This window comes from Zalophus californianus, chromosome 14 (genome assembly GCF_009762305.2).
Source record: "Zalophus californianus isolate mZalCal1 chromosome 14, mZalCal1.pri.v2, whole genome shotgun sequence".
NCBI lineage: Eukaryota > Metazoa > Chordata > Mammalia > Carnivora > Otariidae > Zalophus > Zalophus californianus.
In genome coordinates, this window is record NC_045608.1 from 24,029,119 (window position 1) to 24,035,954 (window position 6,836).

Here is a 6,836-nt window from a genome sequence, read left to right on the forward strand (position 1 = left end):
GTGTAGTATGAACTAAGAAATTTGTTTATGATGCATAGAAAAGTCTACTAATGGCTTTCTTCAAATAGTGTAGATTACATGAGACTTTCAGCTTTATACATTTCTGTATTTGAATATTTTCCACTAACATTACTTTTAAACTTTATTTAAAAATAAAGAATTTTAAAAATTAAATTTAGTACTTACTGTTTGACTTGGGCAAGTTACTTACCACTGAGCTTATTTTGTCAAATAATTTAAAATACCCATTTTTCTGTTAGTGAATATTTAGATAAATATAGTCATCACTCCATTAGTGAAGCTGACAAGGTTGTTGTACCTTGTTTGAGGAACTCAAACTTAGTAATTGATTCTTAATTTTTCAAGCATATCTCTTTAAATGAGGTTTTTTTGGATTATCAGGATATCCTAGTATCAGTGTTCATCAAAGATTATTCCAGTTCTCAACTGATTAATCTATTAAGTCCTCTATTGCAGTGTTCACAGTAGGTAGGTAGAAGAAAAAGATCGCCTTTTCTTTGAAATCCTTCAGTATTTTGATACCACAGTCAAGTTCAATAGTGACCTTTTTATTGCTAAGTCTAGTACATATTCATCTTATCTGAACTTTCAGCAGCACAGTCTGCTCCCATCATACCTTGGCACACTCTTTTTCCCCTAGGTATTGTGACACATTTTCTTCCTGCATTTCTGGCTTTTGCTCCATTGTAGATAGTTGTCTTCTTCCCATCATTTAAATATTAGTGTAATGGCCATCCATTGATTTTTGCCTCCCATTTCCCCTTTCCTTTAATGATAAATCCCCACTTTTTCTTTGGAGTGCTATTCCTTTCCATTCTGAGGTTTTAGTGGAACTGTAGATTACAGTATTCCACCTCGTGACCCCCTAGTTGATCATGTGATCCAAGGCTTATCCAATCAAAATTCCCCTCTCACCAGGACTTTGAATCTTAGAGTGGTGATGCAAACAAAATCAGGAATTGAGTCACTCTGATGGTAGTGTCCCAAGGAAGCTATATCAGAATTGGTGCAAGGACATTCCCCCATGGTGCCCTGATTCCTGTTGCAAGGTCTAGTTTCCAAATTTTTCTTTGATTCTGTAGACTACCATATATCCTAAAATACGTTCCCTTTTCATTTGTCAGCCAAAGCAGGCTTCTCTTGCTTACAACCAAATGACTGAATGATAACAGAAATTGATACCAGAGAGTTAAATGGGCTTCAGACCTTTAGGAACATGGAAGATCTGGAATTGAGTCTGCACTAAAGGCAGGAAAAACTTGCTCTGTATCCCAGAGTAGGGGAAATAAGCAATTTATATTGGCAAAGGAGCCAGTAAAGATACTTTCCCCTTGTCATTTGGAAGCATGTGCCTGTTGAGGCAAAATGTGGATAACCAGGTATCTGTTGACAGTGGGACAATTTGAAATGGATAAGGAAACCATTCTACTGACAGTATCTTCTCACTAATATATACAGGTGTGTTGGTGATGGTTAAATATGCTAGCAGATGCATAAATTGTTGATTTCAAGGTACGGTTTAAGAACTAAAGGACAGTATCACCCAGAAATTTTAGGTTTGACCCTGGATGTGATAAGTGGAAGTTATTTTTAAGTTCTCACCTTGGGGAGAACAATCCATTTTGTACAGTATGTTGAATGGAAGCATTTATAAAGTTATTCGTGTTGAAGAATGCATGTCCTGGGCAGCCAAAGGTTAGAACATAGTGGGCAATTGCATTTACCTAACCATTGTCTCTCCCCGCCTCCTTTGAGAACAGCACCTCACCTTCCCTTTGTGAAGCTGCCCCTCTACCATGCTACCAGAACATAATATGTAAATGGCGTATGAGTTCATGTTACCAAGGTTTCCTCAGTTACCCAGATTCCTGATTTTCTTCAATGTTAAGCTTCTCAAATTTTTGTGAACTGCCTTGTATCCTTCCAGTAAATTGCATCAGCTGTGCAGACTAATACATATGGCTGTAAAAAGGTATCCCTTTACAACTAAAAGCAAAGGCCTGGTAGCCAGGACCAATTTTTGTTACTTACAGTCAGAGAAGCCCAACCAAATCTGTGTCCCTCCTGTGTCTTAGGCCTTCTTGGCCTACTCTGAAGAATCTCCCCCATTCCTGTTTCTTTGGTTTCCAACTGTATGTTGATAACTTCAGATTCCTATTTTCAGCCCAGATATATTTCCTGAGCTCCATATTTGAATGTCCACCTGCCATTTGGATATCCCCCTGCTTGATGAACAGATACTTCACACTGACCCCATCATTTTTCCCTCAAAATCTGCTCTTCTCATTCTTTTCTTGAGAAATGGCTCCACACTCCGCAAACTAGAACACGGGAATTATTCTTGTCACTTCCTTCCTTTTTTCTGTCACCCCTAACATCCCTGTTAGTCATTAAGGTGTATCATGTAAATGATACACTCTCCTGGGGTATCATGTAAATATACCTCAAAACCATCTCCATTCTATCAGCCTTGTCCAGGGTATCTATTGACAGGACTATTGTGATGCCATTCTAGTGTCACTTTCTCTACTGCTGTCCTATTACAGTCTGTTCTTTGCAGAGCAGCTAGGAGTAATCTTTGATACGCAGATCTGATTGTGTCACTCCCCTGCCTAAAACCTTTGAACAGTTCCCCCATTGTTTCAGAATAAAATCTAAACTTTTATTCTGAAACTTTATACTTTTTTTACAAGGCTCTTCATTATCTTACTCAAGCCTTTCACCACTTCAAACAGAAATAGCTCAATTTTGTATATTGGCGTTTACTGTAGTACTTCATATGAAAAAAGGATTCCAAGGTTCTCTTTCCATGAAGTGTCTAAATTAAATCTGATATGTGTTACTACTATATAATTAGAGCTACAGTAAAGTGCCTAGAGAGCAACCAGACCTGCCTCACAACCTACACAATACCAAAGGGACTGCAAATTCAAATGTTAAAATGAAGTATTGGAAGAATTTTGAGGAGGCTTTCTAATCGTATGATGGGGATCATAAGCAAAAGAAAATCTAGAAGTTCTCAAGGAAATTAGAGAAATACTTGACCACATAAACAAATTTGGGGAAAACAAATCTTGGTTCTATAAAAGACACATGAAAAATTTCCAACACAAGTGACAGGTTGATGATTAATATCCCTAACATACAGAGAGTTCCTACAAATTGATTACTACAAAACAATCATCCCCATAGAGAACATCCAATAGGCAACTCAAGAAATCTAAAAGACCAACAATAATAGTCACTAACCACTTACTTGGAGTTTGCTATGTGCTAGACATTGTTTCAGGCACTTTACAAGCATTATTTAATACAACTTACCTTGGAGATAGGTAATATCATCCCTGTTGTACAGCTAAGAAGACAGGCTTAGAGGAATAAAGTAACTTGTCCAAGTCCTGCAATAGGTGGTCACATGGCTTGAGCTATGACACAAACTCAAGTGGTTTGACTCTTGAGTCCATGCTTCAAACCATTGTTCTCTCGGGCATATCAATAAGCATATGAAAGCAGATCAAGTGTACACATAGTCAGGGAGATGTAAATCAAAACGGTACCATTGGTCTCCTGTCAGATGCAAAATTTAAAACAGCAATGACCTCCAGTGCTGGCAAGAATTAGGGTAAATGAAAACTTTTGTACATTGTTGGTGTGAGTGTGGATTGTTCTAGTCTTTTTAAAAGGTAACCTGGCTGTAGCAATTACAATTTTTAGATGCATCTCTTAACCTAGCAGTCCCACTTTGAAGAACTGTATGTCAAAGAACTACAAGCACTGAGATGGAAGGAACAAGGACATCAGTGCAAGAAGTTTGCTGTAACATGGCCTGTGGTGGGAGAAAAATGGGAACAACTTGACAGTCAAAGGGAATGATTGAATCATTTGTGGAACAACTACAAGCTGGAGTATTACGCGGCTGTTGAAAAGAATGAGTCAGACCTCTGGGTCTTAACCTGTGGCATGTCCATGATATATTTAAGTGAAAAGACAAAGTTACAGAGTGACGTATATTGTGAACCCATGTTGGTAAAAACAAAACCTACAAATATGTCAATGAATGAATAATTATGAGAGAAAGGTGGACACAAAGACAGTTCTGGAGTAAACTGAAGGGTTTAGAGAAACTTAGTACTTTGTACATATTGGCATTGTTTCACTAGTTGCGGGAAGCACATGCTGTTTTTTAAGAGAAAATTTACTCATTTCTAAATTGAAATTTTTAAAGAAGCAATTAAATTGCAATTGGACATTTTCTCACTAGAATATGCTAATAGAAGAGTGATAAAAAGGAGGAGAACAAAGAGTAATGGTTAGTTATGTCTCACATATTTAGGGTTGCCTTTTGAAGGTGCTTGGTTTCCAGGTGACTGGTCTTTAGCCTTTGGATAGGCCAGTCTACAGCAAAGAGCTGTACATTAGGGTGCTACATTCTGTCAAAGACTGGTTGTCTCCCTGTATCTGTTCTTCCCAGAATAAACACATTTCCCAACCTCCCTTGCATATAAGTATAACCCACTGAGTACATTTTAGCCAATGGGGCATGAGCGACTGCTGCAACTTGCCCTTAAAGGAGTGTGTGCCCATCTCTTTCTTCCCATTCAGCCAAGTACAATGTGGGCTTGGAGGCTGGGGACTTGAGCATGTCACAGTTGGACCATGAAGCCAAAGGAGGTGTGTGGGAATGGTCATGGAGCAACAAGTTAGAAGGAGCCGAGGTTTATGATGAATAAGGAACCACCATACCAGGCCTGAACTATTCACCTCTGGACTTTGTTTATAAGGCAGACTCCTATCCTCTTAACATAATTGGTATTTGAAGTTTTCTGTCCCTCACAGCTGAACCTAATCTGCCCACAAATACTTTGTTGGGAATATTTCTTAGAAGCATCTCATTCCATCTGTTCTAATTTTATGCTACTGAAGCAACCTCCTCCTAGCTGGACTGACAGAAGTGCAATGCCCTAGGTGGATTACTGGTTGGGCCATGAACCAGGCATATTTCTCCCATCATAAATCAATTAGTTGGCTTTATTAGCCAGCCATTCTTTATGCTCCCAGAGTTCCCACTGCTATGAACATCTATTGCTTTTGTATTCCTACTCTCCATCCCCACTTCTTTTGAATTGCCCTCCACCACTTTCTGTCTGTATGCTGACTACCCCTGGCTCCAACCAAGACTGACTGACCAGAGCCCTGCAGCCCCTTGGTCAAGGTATTTAGATAAGGGATAAGCATATGAACTAAGCCAAACCCATCTTATAAAAACAAGAATTCTGAGAGGTGAAAGGGTGGGGGTGTTTAAACAACTGAGAAAGGCATTTCTTTTTGTTTTTAATCCACTGAATTTAGAACTGTAAGGCTACAAGTCTGGTACTGCAGGTAACCATCTTGCTACCATAAGGAGATTGCCTGTCAGAATGGAACATGCACTGGGGACTAAGAAAGAGAATCCTTAAAGATTCCTTGTTGTCCCCTGGGTCTAGCCATGCCTGAGGCTAAACTAACCCTGGACATTTTTTGCAAACCAGTAAATCCAAACCTATTCAGTATGAGTTGTCTTCTCTTTTCATGAAAAAGACAAGAGTCCTGACTGAACCCATTTCAATTTATTACCAGCACAGGTCACAGTAAATGTTAGAAAATAGTATGAGATCAATTAATAAGAGGCAGAAACTTAGAACTTGTTGGGGCACCTGAGTGGCTCAGTCGGTTAAGCGTCTGCCTTCAGCTCAGGTCATGATCCCAGAGTCCCAGAATCGAGCCCTATATCAGGCTCCCTGCTTCTCCCTTTGGCCTTCCCCCCTCTCATGCTCTCTCTCTCAGATGAATAAATAAAATCTTTTAAAAAAAGAGAGAAAAACTTAGAACTTGTTAACTCCAGTAGACAGAGCCACAGAAGTTTCTGCATTGGCAAAGCCGAAGATACTGGCATGCTACTTAACCTCTCTGAGCCAATTTATTCAGAAAAGGAAGAGTACCTACAGGCCCTGTGTCAAAGAATGTGAGGATTAGGAGAAAGAATGAATACACAGTACTGAGCACATTGCCTGGCACCTAATAAGTCCTTAGTAAATGGCAGTTGTTGTTAGCAATAATATTACAGCAATAATACCCTGGAAGCCTCTTAGCTCAGCCAGCCAGCCATTCCCTTGCCATCTTTTTAACCTCAACTTGCCATCATATTCTTTTATAAGGAAAATAAATTCCTTATTGCCCCATCACCCTTGGGAGTGCTGGTGGCAGCAAAACATGTCACATTCCATTTCCCTCGTGGGCTGAGGTCCTTGGATACCACCTGTGCCAACTGGCCTATTAGCAAATGTGACAGGAAACCTGGATTAAGGAGGTCCAATTCTCATTGATAGAAACATGTCCTTCCTCATCTCTGTCAGAGCAGGTGGCCAATCTGGGCATGCTCCAGACAGATGAGTGGCTCACCACTTCACTGCATCACATTGAGACTCAGCACTCTGAACTGCTGCTTGTTTTAAAAAAAACCAGTTTAAGTCACAGAGTTAAGAATCCTGGTCCTTCACACCAACAAGAATAAAGGATATCTTTCTGTTGAGGTGTAATTCTGAATATCTCAGAAGACCTATGGCTTTATCCCAGGTCACCATCCTGAACTGCCAGGACTTTGAGTCTTAGGGAAAGTAACTGAAATCAGACCTAGTCATTAGGTCAGGGAAATGGGCCAAAGCTGTATTTCATCAAGTGGCAAGCACTGATGGACCTTGGGGAGCCCCAGGCTCATCATTGTCATTCTTCTGAGGCAACAGAACAGAAAGATCCCAGCCACATTTGCCTGATTCAAT